Below are 15,586 nucleotides of genomic sequence, written 5' to 3' on the forward strand. Positions count from 1 at the left end.
AACTGGACATCACTGAGTAGGTTAATGCTGAGCAGATGCTGCGTGACAGTACTGTTGATGACATCTTCCATCAACTTACTGACGGTTAAGAGTAGGCTGATGGGATGGTAATTGACTGAGTTGGATTTTTCCTGCTTTTTACACCATACTTGGGCATTTTTCTACATTGTTGATTAGATGTGAGTATTGTAAGTGCTTTGGAAGAGCTTGGCTTGGGGAGTGGCAAGTTCTGGAACAGAAGTTTTTGGTACTATTGCCAGAATGTTTGCAAAAGTCCATAGCCTTTGCAGTATCCAGTGTCTCCAACCAGTTATTGATATCGCAGAGTAAATCGAATTGGCTGAAGACAGGTATCTGTGATGCTGGGGATCACTGGAGGAGACCAAGATGGCTTATCCAATTGGCACTTCTGACTGAAGATTGCTGTGAATGCTTCAGCCTTATTTTTTGCACCGATGTGTTGGGCTCTTCCATCATTGAGGATTGGGATATTTGTGGAGCCTCCTCCTCCAGTGAGTTGTTGAATTGTCTACCACTATTCACCACTGGATGTGGCAGAACTGCAAAGCTTAGATATTATCCACTGGTTCTGGTATTGCTTAGCTCTGTCTATCACTTGCTGCTTATGCTATTTGGTATGCAAGTAGTCCTGCTTGGTAGCTCCACTATGTAGACATTTCATTTTCAGGTATGTCTGGTGCTGCTCCTGCATAGTTTATTGTACTCTCTATTGAGCCAGGGTTGATCCCCTGGTTTGATGGTAATAGCTGAGTGGAGGATATACTGGGCCCTACAATTGCAGATTGTGCTGGAGTACAATTCTGCTGCTGTTAATAGCCCACAGAGCCTCATGGATGCTCAATCCCGAACTGAAAGATCTGTTTGGAGTCTGAGCCATTTAGCACGTGATGGTAACACACAATATGATGTTGAGTATTCTCAATATGAAGGACGGACTCCATCGCCACAGGGACTGTGTGTTGGTCACTCTTACTGATACTGCCATGGAGGGATGCATCTGCAGCCGGCAGATTGGTAAGGATGCGGTCAGGTATGTTTTTCCTTCTTGTAGGCTCCCTCACCACCTGCTGCAGACCCACTCTTGTAGCTATGTCCTTTAGGACTTGACCATCTCCATCAGTAATACTACTGCTGAGTCACTCTTGGCAGTGACTCAGCAGTTGTAATCCCCCACCCACAGTACATTTTGTGCCCTTGCCATTCTCAGTGCTTCCTCCAAATGTTGTTCAACACGGAGGAATACGGATTCATCAACAAGGGAGAGCAGTACGCAGTAATCAGCAAGAGATTTCTTAAACCGTGTTTAACCTGAAGCCATGAAACTTTGTGATATCCAGAGTTAATGCTGAGGACTGCCAAATGCAAAAGATTATAAGGATGTTGCCAGGACTGGAGAGTTTCAACTATTGGGAGAGGCTGAATAGGCTGGGGCTTTTTTCCCTGGAGCATCAGAGAACTTATACAGGTTCATAAAATCATGAGGGGCAAGGTGTTTTTCCTAGAGTGGGAGAGTCCAAAACTAGAGGGCACAGGTTTAAGGTGAGAGGGGAAAGATTTATTAAGGACCTGAAGGGTAATATTTTATACAGAGGGTGGTGAGTATTTTGAGCGAGCTGCCGGGGTGGTGTTGGAGGTGAGTACAATCACAACATTTAAAAGGCATTGAATGGGTATATGAATAGATAGGGTTTAGAGGGATATGGGCCAAATGCTAGCAAATGGAATTAGGTCACGTTGAGTTATGTGACTGGCACGGATAAGTTGGACTGAAGGTTCAGTTTCTGTACTGTATGACTCTGAGGCTAACTCCCTCCTGTTTGGATGACACAATGCCATCACCTTTGTTCTGTCTGTGCTCATGGTGGGTCAGGACAATTCCAGAGATAGCAACAGTGGTGTCTGGGACAATGTCTGTAAGATATGATTCTGTGAGTATGACCATGTCAGGCTGTTGTTTGACTAGTCTGAGAGACAGCTGTCTCACTTTGGTAGTAGCCCCCAAATGTTAGTGAAGAGAATTTTGCAGGGTTGACAGGGCTGTCTCTGCGGTTTTCTTTCCTGGTGCCCAGGTTGATGCCAGGCGATCTGTCTGGCTTCAATTTTTTAAGACTTTGGATTGACTGATACAACTGAGTGCCTTGCTAGGCCATTTCAGAGGGCAATTAAGAGTCAACCTCATTGTTGTGGGTCTGTAGTCACATGTAGGTCAGACAAAGTGAGGATGGCAGATTTCCTTCCCTGAAGGACATTAGTGAACCAAAGCAATAGGTATCAAAGCAATGCCCATATTTGGGTAAAATTTAAAACTATCATACTTTTTGACAAGAACAAGTTCTACATAAAATTGTTTCACAAACAGAAGTTCCAGACGAGAAAAAACTCAGGTTATTCCATTCCTGTCTCGAGATTTTACTGTATATAATCTGGTTACTTACAACAACAAAGGAGTGAGGTGAGTCATTTATATATACACATTATACATGTATGTTAAATATACATATTTGAATATGAGTTATACATAGAATTTTGAACTTTGTACTAGTGGCATATAGGTCTTTTGTGTCTGAAGGGGTTTAATGATTAAATATTTGTAAATATTTTTGGAGCCATGGGGATTTCTTTCAAAATGGAATGTTAGAGAGAGTCTTCCTTAAGAGCATTGGGATTTATTTACATTGGGAGAGTTTAGGAGCAAATGAAGTAAACGGTATTGGGCTTTCAAACAGAGTATTTTGGAATTGGTCTTTTCCAGCTTAGGGGAAACCAACAGTTTGGAAAAACAAAGATTTTGAACTTACGTTTGGGACATTTATAGAAGTCTTGGCTAAAGACTGATGTGTGAAACAGTTGGTCCCGAGAAAAGGAGGTAGTTTTAGGACTGTTAAGGAAAAGATTACCTCAACACAAAGACTTTAAAGTTTCCAGACCAGGTGTGTTTGGTTGAAACCCTGATTGGGTTATTTGAAGCTGAGAAAATCTAAGCTCAGTTGTACGAATGCTCTAGGAAAAGGTTATCAGATTTTAAAGATGGAGAACTGAAGTCACAGCTAAGTCAAACCTAAGTTTGATGGAGAATGGTCTCTGGTATTTGAGTACTATAATGGGATGCTGTTGGGATTAAATTATTGTACTTTTACAATGCGTTTTGAAATCTTTAAATCAGTGTGATACATAAACAGTGTGGTTTATTCTATTTTATCTACATTTCTTTTACGTAATAAACTTTTGTGTATTGTTAAAACCAAATCTGCAGCATTGCATGCTTGTGTTTTAGTGAAAGACCACCTTATTAAAAGTAAAAAACAGCACAATATATCAAGCCACTGCGATCTAACCTGTCCAGTAATAACAAAACTAGGATTACAACATAGTTTATAGTTCAATAACAACCATAGTCTTTAAAGAAAAGAAAAACTGCAAGATGTTCCAGTCAGAATGAAAAAATGAAACAAAACTGCACATGAAATAAAAAAAGCAGTGAACTACAAGTTGGTCATTCAAGCCCATTTCATCATTCTGTTAGATTCTAGCCGATCTATACCTCAATCATTTTTGTCAGATCTGTGCATTAAAAAGTTACTGCTCTGGAGAGTCCTGAGAGGAGACTTCTGGGACACATGTATGTGATTCATCCTTGAGCTGGCTATCTCCTTGTGAGGAAGGTTCATCTGGATTGATGTCAAAGTCCCTGATTCCTCCGTTAGTATTGAATACTAATTGCTATAACAATGTAATGCAGGTCTGTGAGAATATCCAGTAGACATTGAATGTGCTGGTCCTAGTTCTCCAAGGCAGCCACAACCTGTCCATGGAGGCAGCCAGATACTTCCAACTAGATTGCATGGTGCAATCAACACTGGTGGACTCCTCCAACCTTTGCCCAGTACCTCCAACAAACATGCCAGCTGTTCCTGGGTCTGCACTCCAATGGTGTTCTTAACTCCTGACACCATATTGTCCTCTCCTGCATGAGGTGGTGAGGAGCCTGGTTTTTGTCCTTTGGGTGCCAGTGACCCGGAGCATTTCTCCTTCAACCAGCTGTGGAGACATGGTAGTGACGTGCTCACCAGCATGTCCTCTCAAATCTAATTTAGCTGAAATGCCAATCTAGGTGTCAGTATCTGAAGTGGTGGAGGGTGCAGGAGGCAGCCTTAACAGCACAACCCTGAAGAATCTGTGGCTTCATCCTCAGAAGTGGAGGAAGAGATGTCTTGTGGGATGACTCTATTGACATCATAGACTGTAATAGTTACCACTGGCACCACTAAACAATAAAAGACAGAACGTGTTGCAAACATGAGGTAGGAATTTGGGCATATTAAAAATGTATTCACAACAGTGATAATGGGAGATCAGCCAGTAATGACAATGACTCTTATTTCATTGCCAGGACCTGGAGGTTCTGGAATCATCACAGGAACAGTTGTGATTCTCATCTCATATGGATGAGTTGATGATTATTGGGCACCCCACTACTGTTATTGGCTATCCACTCTAATGTCTCCCGGAATAAAACAAAGGCAGGGACTGAGAGAGATGAAAGGGACTGGGACAGCTGTTAGTGCCAGTGCAGGTAAGGGAAAGGTGGTAAGGTGTCTCAAGTGGTCGAGTGGGAAATGCAGGGACCATTTGGGGTAATAGTCTGGGGGATTGGGTGATTGAGAGTACGTGAGGGAAGTTGTTGCATGCTATAGTGAGAGTAGCAGTCCATGAACCTTGGTGGGAGGTAGCTGCAACAACAGAGGTAGGGTGATTGGTAAAGTTGCAGAGAAAAGATGGTGGCACTAACTGTCACAGAGTGGAGAATGAAATTGACCTTCTTTCTACATTTCTGAGTGCTCCTCCATTCCATGGAAATAGTACTAAACCAGGTGGCAACCCCAGACAGGTGACAGTGTTTGATGGAATCATCTTCACTTGAGGGAAGAAAATGGCCTTTCTCTTCACCAACCAATCTACCAGAACCTCAGGATTCTGACAGCAAAACATGACACTAACTTGACCCTGTCTGTCACCTCTTCGGTGACTCATATGATCCATTTAGGGCAGCTCCAGACAGACAGTCCCTAACCTGATGCACAACACGTACCTAGGTCAAAATCCTGAAACTTCCTAACAATACTGCAGATCCCTCCACAGCACATGGACTGCAATTCAAGAAGGCAGCTCACCAACACTTTTCAAGGGCAACCAGGGATGGCAATAAATGCTGGCCCAGCCAGCGATGCCCATTTCTCAGGAGTGAATTTTTAAAAATATGCATTTCAGACTTGGCCCCAGTACCAGGAATGCTGGTAGGTCCTGGCAAAGTATTTTCACTTATAGTAAAGGGAAAATAGAATAAGCAAGGTGCCATAGAGGTATCTTGCACAGGTAATGAGGTGTGTTTCAGATAATAGTGAGAGAAATTGTGATATGCTTCGTGGAGAGAAACCTTCCACGAAACTCACCAAAATTGACATCAGCTGATTTCTGGTGAAATTCAGCCCTATATTTGGTCAGGCCATTCTTACAGCTGCTACATTGCTATTTTATTTTTCAAACCTTATTGACGGAATCCTACACCAAGGGTTTGGTCTTCATTGGTACATGCCTTGGTACTTGACAGCCATACAAAAAAAACTGGGTCTAGACTGGCATCCAGTGGTGGCTAATGCCTTTGGATAACCAGGTCCTTGCCATCAAAACCAGCAGCAACAAATGCTGTCAGGAGTACTAGATTATAGTACTTTCACCTTGTATGGTTAACAACTGTCCATACCTTTGCAAAGTGCCTTTCGCCCAAGCCTCAAAGCAGCAAAGATTAGCCTATCAAAGAGGTGCTGAATAGAACAGTTCTCATTTTCAAAACTCTCATATGAGTTACAGTTTATATCTGTGTCTTTTTTCCTATGATCCTGGCCTGAGGAAAATGTGTAATGTATTAGCAAGAGTGTTTGCCATTACCCTTGGGTTTCCAGGAATTCATGTAGATTTAATTAAGTCTGATTTATTGATATATAGATAACACTTCAAAGACATAGGAGCTTTAACTAAACCTAAATCTGATACATATTTCATCTTGTTCTGGCATGGTGCATAATCTTAAATCATTTAAGACCGATATAGCTCCTGCTTTTCATTTCTCCTTGAGATGTCTGCATTCAGAATACGCTTTATTGTCTGCTCATATTTAATGGCCTCTGGTCCTTTCCTGATTGAATTGGATAATAGAATGACCTATGTTCATTTGACCTGACCTATGCCACTGTCACAATGTAGACCAATGATTCTTTTACTGTTAGGCTTCTCCAAATGCAATACATGACACTTCTACAGCTTGCATACCATTTGCCACTGTCCCGTCTACTGATCTAGTCTATTGTTTGTTTTCTGCAGTCTCCAGCTTTCTTGTTCGCTATTAATGACATAAACTAAGTTAGTGTCATTTGCAAACTTCTTTCAAGTCCAAAATATTGGAACATATCACAGAAAGTAAGGGATCTGGAACAGACTCCTGTTAAACTCCACTGGGAGAGCTCTGGGCGCCTTGAAGTCATAGGCAAAGTGACAGAAATTCAAGGCTTTCTTTCATTCATTTTAATCTTGTCCTACATTCCGAATGATTCTCCTTTAACATAATAAAACTTCCCAAGGTACTTCACTGGAATATTACTAAATTATGTTCGAAACCAAGCCACATAAAGAGTTAATAATACAGGTTACTAAAATCAAACAGGGTAGGGTTTAAACAGGTGTCATAAGGGCTCTTGAGCTGGTATCCCTACTTCTAGACCAGGAGCCTAGTTTCAAGTCCTATCTACTCGGTGGCGTATGATAACATCTCTCAACAGGCTGATTGGAAATTATCTTAAATGGACATCTTAAAGGAGGAGAGGGTAGCAAAGAGGTTTAGGGGAGGGATTTCAAAATTCAGGGGTTAGCCAGCTGGTGACAATGGCCTTCATTTCTGGAGTGATTGAGCACTGTAGTCAACAAGACACAATTCTCAGCGGATCTAGTATCATGCATGACATGGAGTCTCTTAAGTTATAAGGCTTGTGGTCTAGAAATTCAGCATTTGGAGTGCACGCCCAGTAACAGAGATTATGGTCAATGTTTCACTGAATTTAGATTTAGTAACAGAGTCTGTGCAGGAGCTGATACCTAATAAGACACTAGGTGCAGGAGTAGGCCATTCGGCCCTTTGAGCCAGCACCACCATTCATTATGATCATGGCTGATCATCCACAATCAGTATCCTGTTCCTGCCTTATCCCCATAATCCTTGATTCCACTATCTTTAAGAGCTCTATCCATCTCCTTCTTGAAAGTATCCAGAGACTTGGCCTCCACTGCCTTCTGGGGCACAGCATTCCATATACCCACCACTCTCTGGGTGAAGAAGTTTTTCCTCAACTCTGTTCTAAATGGCCTACCCCTTATTTTTAAACTGTGTCCTCTGGTCCTGGACTCACCCATCAGCGGAAACATGCTTCCTGCCTCCAGAGTGTCCAATCCCTTAATAATTTTATACGTTTCAATCAAATCCCCTCTCATCCTTCTAAACTCAAGTGTATACAAACCCAGTCGCTCCAATCTTTCGACATATGATAGGCCTGCCATTCCGGGAATTGACCTCGTGAACCTACGCTGCATTCCCTCAATAGCAACAATGTCCTTCCTCAGATTTGAAGACCAAAACTGTACACAATACTCCAGGTGTGGTCTCACCAGGGCCCTATACAGCTGCAAAAGGACCTCCTTGCTCCTATACTCAATTCCTCTTGTTATGAAGGCCAGCATGCCATTAGCTTTCTTCACTGCCTGCTGGACCTGCATGCTTGCTTTCATTGACTGATGTACAAGAACACCTAGATCTTGTACTTCCCCTTTAACTAACTTGATTCCATTGAGATAGTAATCTGCCTTCCTGTTCTTGCCACCAAAGTTTATAACCACACATTTATCCACATTAAATTGCATCTGCCATGCATCCGTCCACTCACCTAGCCTGTCCAAGTCACCCTGTATTGTCATAACATCCTCCTCACATTTCACACTGCCACCCAGCTTTGTGTCATCAGCATAATACATTCTCAGAATTCCAAAAACGTCCCACATTGTTCCCAGCTACACTCAGAATTCTCATTCCCTTACACCAGAGCTCCCATTAAATCCTGCTCCTGTTTTTCATTCCTTCTCAGAATTCCCATCACCTTTCAGCTCCATATTTCCCACTCCCTCACAGAACTTCCATTCCTTCCCACATTGTTTCCCATTCTCTCCTTGTCCTGTTTTCCATTCCTTCTCAGAATTTCCACAACATTCTATCCCTATGATTTCCATTCCCTCAGAGTTCCCATTTGGTCCCACTTCCACTTCCCATGCTCCCTCAGAATTCCCAATCTCTGCCACTTGTTTCCAATTCCCTCTCAGAATTCTCATTGTCCCTCACCTACATAGAATCCTTAGTGTGAAAGTACACCATTCAGCCCATCAAGTCCACACCAACCCTTTGAAGAGCAGCCCACCCAGACCCATCCCCTGCATTTCCCATGGCTAATCCACCTAGCCTGAATGTATTTCCCATCCCTTCACAAAACTCCTATCTTTTCCCACATTATATTTCCCATTCTCTCCCACTCCCCCATTTCCTGATGCCTCTCTGAATTCCCATTCTCTCCATTCCCATTTCCAATTCGCTCTCAGAATTTCCATTCCATCTCACCCTCATGTTTCCCACTCCCACTTAGAATTCCCATTTCCCGACACCTGTATTTTCCATTCCTTCTCAGAATTCTCATTCCCTGAGAACTCTCACATTGTTTCCCATTCTCTCCCGCCCCCATTCATTCTCAGAACTGCCATTCCATCTTACACCCCATGGTTGTCATTCCCTTTCAGAATACCCATTCTCTGCCACTCTCATTTCAAATTCCCTCTCTGAATTCACATCCCTGCCCATTCCCTCTCAGAATTCCATTCCATGCCAAGTCTACATATCATGTTCTCTCTTCGAGTTTTCATTCCATCCCACTGCCATTTCCCATTCCCTTTCAGAATTCACATTCTCTTCCACTCCATTTCCCATTCCCTCATAGAACTCTCACCCTTCCACTCCTGTTCCTAATTTTTCTCAGAATTCCTACTGCCACCAATTCTCATTTCCTAATACCCCTCAATTCCCGTAATTCCTACTCCATCTCACTCCCATTTCTCATTTCCTCCTAGATTTTCCATTCCCTCTCAGAATTCACATTCTCTCCCACTCCTCTCAGAATTCCCTTCTAAGGTGGAATGCGAGTGAGGTGGAACAGAAATTCTGAGAGGGACCAGGATAATATGGGGTTGGTATCCCCATGTTTTGTATTCCCTCTCAGAATTACCATTCCCTCCCAACTTCATGCATCCTATTCCCTCTCAGAATTTCCATTTGACCCTACTCCCATTTCCCATGCCCTCTCAGAATTCCTATTCCTCCCCACATTATGTTTCACATTTCCTCCTTGTTCCAATTCCCATTCCTTCTCATTCTCTTATATCCCACCCCGTTTCTTGATCCCTCTTGGAATTTCTATTCCATCCCACCCTCATCTTTCCCATTCCGTCTCAGAGTTTCCACTTAATCCTGAGCCCACTTCCATTTCCTCCGCAGTGTACCCATTCTCTGCCAATCCCACTTTCAATTTCCTCTCAGAATTTGTAGTCCCTCCCACCCACATATTTCCCATTCCCTCAAAGAGCTCTCATCCTTTCCCACATTGTTTCCCATTCTCTCCTACTTCCATCCTTTCCCACATTTTGCATTCCCTGTTGGAATTCCCATTCCCACAAACCCCATGTATTCTGGTCACTCTGAGAATTCCGAATCTGTCACTCCCTTGTTTACAATTTCCTCCCACCAACATATTTCCCATTCCCTCTCAGAATTCCCATTCCCGCTCATAATTTCAATTCCTTCACAGAATTCCCACTCTATCCTGGCCGCTTTGGCTCCCATTCCCAACATCATGTGCTTCAGACCCGGCACCACGTGGCTACAGCAGGCGCGCGCCTCGCCCCAAGCCTGGGTCAAACCACCAGCGGGCCTAGGGGTAGGTAATGGTCAAACATCTCTCTTTTCAGTTAAATGCAGAATGCGCTTAGAATATATTTGTAATGGTGAGGAAACTAATAGCTCCAACGTCGGCGTCTCGAAAAGAATTAACTCCTTCCACACTGCGTGCGGAAATAGTTGAACATGACGTCACCTACTCCACCTCCTTATGATGCGATAGTGGAGCAGGCCTTGGCCGCGTGACGCTTCCACCGCGAGGAGGGAGCGATAACCTTCCGCCATTTATCGACAGCTTTAATCCCCCCATATTCCCCAGCGGACCTCTCAACCCTAACATCCACTCCCTCAGAATACTGCAGGCTACTTCGAAATTTGACCCAGGTGCGATGGGGGAGGTTTGGGCGATGCCGGCTGGAATGATTTTGGATGCGCGGAGGCAGAGGGTGGGGGCGGTAGGCGCCAAAGTGTGAGGCGGTGCGGGCCGCAGGCGTCGAAAGAAAATGAGGAGGTGAGGCCCTTTCTCCTCTCCTATGTATAATCACCCTAACGTTCCCCAATAGTCAAAATACCCCCAAAATCACCCCAGAATTTCCGTATAGTCACACCAATATCCCCCGAAATCACCGTAATATGCCGTACAGTCATACCAGTATCTCCAAAATCACTAATATTCCCCTATAGTCACACCAACATCCCCCAAAATCACTAATATTCCCCAATAGTCACACCAACATCCTCCAAAATCGCACTAATATTCTCCTATAGTCACACCAACATCCCCCAAAATCGCACTAATATTACCCTATAGTCACACCAACATCCTCCAAAATCACTGATATTCCCCTATAGTCACACCAACATCCCCAAAATCACTAATATTACCCTATAGCCACACCAACATCCCCCAAAATCACTGATATTCCCCTATAGTCACACCAACATCCCCCAAAATCACTAATATTCCCCTATAGTCACACCAACATCCTCCAAAATCGCACTAATATTCCCCTATAGTCACACCAACATCCTCCAAAATCGCACTAATATTCCCCTATAGTCACACCAACATCCCCAAAATCACTAATATTACCCTATAGTCACACCAACATCCCCCAAAATCGCACTAATATTACCCTATAGTCACACCAACATCCTCCAAAATCACTGATATTCCCCTATAGTCACACCAACATCCCCCAAAATCACTAATATTCCCCTGTAGTCACACCAACATTCCCCAAAATCGCACTAATATTACCTTATAGTCACACCAACATTCTCCAAAATCACTGATATTCCCCTATAGTCACACGAACATCCCCCAAAATCACTAATATTCCCCTATAGTCACACCAACATCCCCCAAAATCGCACTACTATTCCCCTATAGTCAAACCAGCATCCTCCAAAATCGCACTAATATTCCCCTATAGTCACACCAACATCCCCCAAAATCACACTAATATTCCCCTATAGTCACACCAACATCCCCCAAAATCGCACTAATATTCCCCTACAGTCACACCAACATCCCCAAAATCACTAATATTACCCTATAGTCACACCAACATCCCCCAAAATCGCACTAATATTCCCCTATAGTCACGCCAACATCCCCCAAAATCACTAATATTCCCCTATAGTCACACCAACATCCCCCAAAATCGCACTAATATTCCCCTATAGTCACACTAATACCCCCAAAATCATCCTAATATTCCCCTATAGTCACACTAATACCCCCAAAATCATCCTAATATTCCCCTATAGTCACACTAATACCCCCAAAATCATCCTAATATTCCCCTATAGTCACACCAACATCCCCCAAAATCGCACTAATATTCCCCTATAGTCACACCAACATCCCCCAAAATCGCACTAATATTCCCCTATAGTCACACTAATACCCCCAAAATCGCACTAATATTCCCCTATAGTCACACTAATACCCCCAAAATCACCCTAATATTCCCCTATAGTCACACCAACATCCCCCAAAATCGCACTAATATTCCCCTATAGTCACACCAGCATGGCCCAAAATCGCACTAATGTTCCCCTATAGTCACACCAACATCCCCCAAAATCGCACTAATATTCCCCTACAGTCACACCAACATCCCCCAAAATCGCACTAATATTCCCCTATAGTCACACCAATACCCCAAAAACAACCTAACATTCTCCCATAGTCACATCAGTACCCTGAAAATCATCCCAGTATTCTCTATAGTCACACCAAGATCACCCCAGTATTTCTCTGTAGTCACACCAATATTCCCCAAAATCACCGTAATATGCCATACAGTCACACCAGTATCCCCAAAATGACCTTAATATTCCCCTATAGTCACACTAGTACCTCCCACATACCCTAATATTTCTCTGTGGTCACACCAATTTTCCCCAAAATCACCCTAATATTCCCCTATAGTCACACCAGTATCCCCCAAAACACCGTAGTATTTCTCTGGTCACACTAATACCGCCAAAATCATCCTAATGTTCCCCCATTGTCATACCAATACCCCAAAAGCACCCGAACATTCTTCTATAGTCACACCAGTACCCTGAAAATCACCCCAATATTCCCTACAGTCATACCAAAACCCCCAAAATCACCCCAGTATTTCTGTTTAGTCACGTCAATATTCCCCAAAATCACTGTAATAGGCCCTACAGTCTCACCAGTACCCCCAAAATCACACTAATATTCCCCTACAGTCACACCAGTACCCCCAAAATCACCCTAATATTCCTCCATAGTCACTGCAATGCCCTCAAAAATCACCCTAATATTCCCCTATAGTCAACCAGTACCCCCAAAATCAACCTAATACTCCCCCATAGTTGTACCAATACCCCAGAAACACCCTGATATTCCCCAGTCACACCAATACCCCCAAAATCTTCCCAACATTCCATAGCCACACCAAGAGTTCCAAAATCGTCCCAATATTCCCTATAGTCACACCAGTACCCCCAAAATCGCACCAATACCTCCCAAAATCACCCCAATACCCCCCATAGTCAACCCAGTACTCCCATAGTGGCTTCAATATTGGGTTAGATTAGGTTAGATTCCGTACAGTGTGGAAACAGGCCCTTCGGCCCAACAAGTCCACACTGCCCGTTGAAGCATCCCACCCAGACCCATCCCCCATACGCCCCTGAACATTACCGGCAATTTAGCATGGCCAATCCACTTAACCTGCACATCTTTGGACTGTGGGAGGAAACCGGAGTACCCGGAGGCCACCCACGCAGACTCAGGGAGAATGTCTGTGTGGAGTTTGCACAGTCACCCAAGGCGGGAATTGAACCCGGGACCCTGGCACTGTGAGGCTGCAGTGCTAACCACTGATCCACCGTTCACCGGAATATTCCCCACAGTTACCCCAATATGTCTCAAAAACTGCGCCAGCACCCTCCCAAATCACCCATACCCCTCAAAATACTTCCAATACTCTCCAAATTCACCCAATACCTGTCAAAATCACCCCAGTACCCCACTAAAATCAGTCCAATATCCCTCCAAAATCACCTCAATATTCCAAAAATCACCCCGATATTGCCCCCAAAATCACCCTGGTACCCCCAAAATCATCCTAATAGCTCCCAATATCACCCCAGTAACCCCCCAAAATCACTCAGCAGCCCCCAAAATCATCTATTACCCTTCAAAAAACCAAAACCATCCCATCCTCCATAACTCCTCCCAATACCAATCTCCACAACCATTCTTACCCCAATAACTATGCCAGCACCCTCCCCAAATCCACCTTAATCCCCACATCTCCCCCAATATCACCGTCTCCCCTGCAAAACTACTCCCATTCCCACTCAAAAGGGAAAGACAGAAGGGAAGAGAAAAATGGAGAATTGGGAGTGAGTCAACAGAGGGGGGAACTAGGAGAAAACAAAGTCATTTACAGTAAGGAATAGAAGGAGTGAAAAGAAATGAAGGAGAAATTTGAGGAGGGAGAAGAATAAGAAAGAGGTGGAGGGAGGGGTGAGTGTAGAGAGGGGAACAAAGAGGGATGAAGTTTGTTACAGTAATGGATAGAAGGAGTGAGAAGAATGGAAAGCGAGATTCGGGGCGGGAGAAGGAAATGGAAGATAATGCCTAGAGGTGGGAGAAGGCAAACGGGGACAGAGGGGAATAGTGAGGAGTGATTGGGGGGAAAAAGAAGGAAGAAAAGAGGATGAATGGAAAGCAAAAGAAATGAAGAATGGGTATCATTTGAAAAAGTACAGTTGTGTTTTAGTTTTACTGAGTAATTTGGAAAGTTAAGCGTATTTAAAATAAATGGCTTGTTTTTTTCTGAATTTCTATTCAATACTTTTATAATTGGCTAACATTTTATTTTTATGAGATTCGTACTACATTAAAGTGAGAATTGGTTGTCTACATAAATAATGCACCTCAGAACAAAGCCAACAGTACAGGTTCAACCTGAGAAACCCAGTCAGCCACTTTAAAGGTAGCACAGTGCGGAGTTGGAGGAACACAGCAGGCCAGGCAGTATCAGAGGAGCAGGAAAGTTGACATTTCGGGTGAGGACCTTTCTTTCCTGCTCCTCTGATGCTGTCTGGCCTGCTGAATTCCTCCAGCTCCACAGTGTTATCTGACTCCAGCATACGCAATTCTTACTAATTCTCAGCCCTTTTAAAGGGTATTTAAGAGTAATCTCATTGGCATGGGACTCGCAGTGACATATGGCCCAAATGTGGCTTTCCTTCCTGAAAGGGCATTTAGCTAAGATCTTGGAGATAACAAGATGCAGATGCTGGATTCAGACAATACAGTGTGGAGCTGGAGGAACACAACAGGCCAAGCAGCAACAGAGGAGTGGGAAAGAGATAGTGGGAACTGCAGATGCTGGAGAATCCAAGATAACAAAGTGTGGCGCTGGATGATCACAGCAGGCCAAGCAGCATCTTAGGATCACAAGATGATGCTTGGCCTACTGTGTTCATCCACCTCCACACTTTGTTATCGAGGAGTGGGAAAGTTGATGTTTCGGGTTGGAACTCTTCTTCAGAAATGGGGACGGGAAAGGGAGCTGGAAAATAAATACAGAGGAGAGATGGGGCTGGGGAAGGTAGGTGAATGCAGATGAATGCACTTTCTACAGGCTAGGGGGTTGGCCACGGGCACCCGCAAGGGAGCTAAGCTATGCCTGCCTCCTTGTAGGTTATGTGGAACAGTCACTTTTCCGTCGGTACATTGGCACTATTCACCACCTCTTCCTTCACTATATTGATGATTGTATTGGCTCTGCCTCATGCTTCCATGAGGAGCTTGAACAGTTCATCAACTTTATGAGCTCCTTTCACCCCAGCTTGAAATTCATGTGGACTGTCTCTAATACCTCCCTCCCCTTCCTGAACCTCTCTATCTCCATCTCTGGTAACTGCCTCAACACTGACATTTATTTCAAACCCACTGACTTCATAGCTACATGGACTACACCTCCTCTCACCCACCCTCCTGCAAGAATGCAGTCCCCTACTCTCAAT

The sequence above is a fragment of the Stegostoma tigrinum genome, chromosome 39 (assembly GCF_030684315.1).
Source record: "Stegostoma tigrinum isolate sSteTig4 chromosome 39, sSteTig4.hap1, whole genome shotgun sequence".
Taxonomy (NCBI): domain Eukaryota; kingdom Metazoa; phylum Chordata; class Chondrichthyes; order Orectolobiformes; family Stegostomatidae; genus Stegostoma; species Stegostoma tigrinum.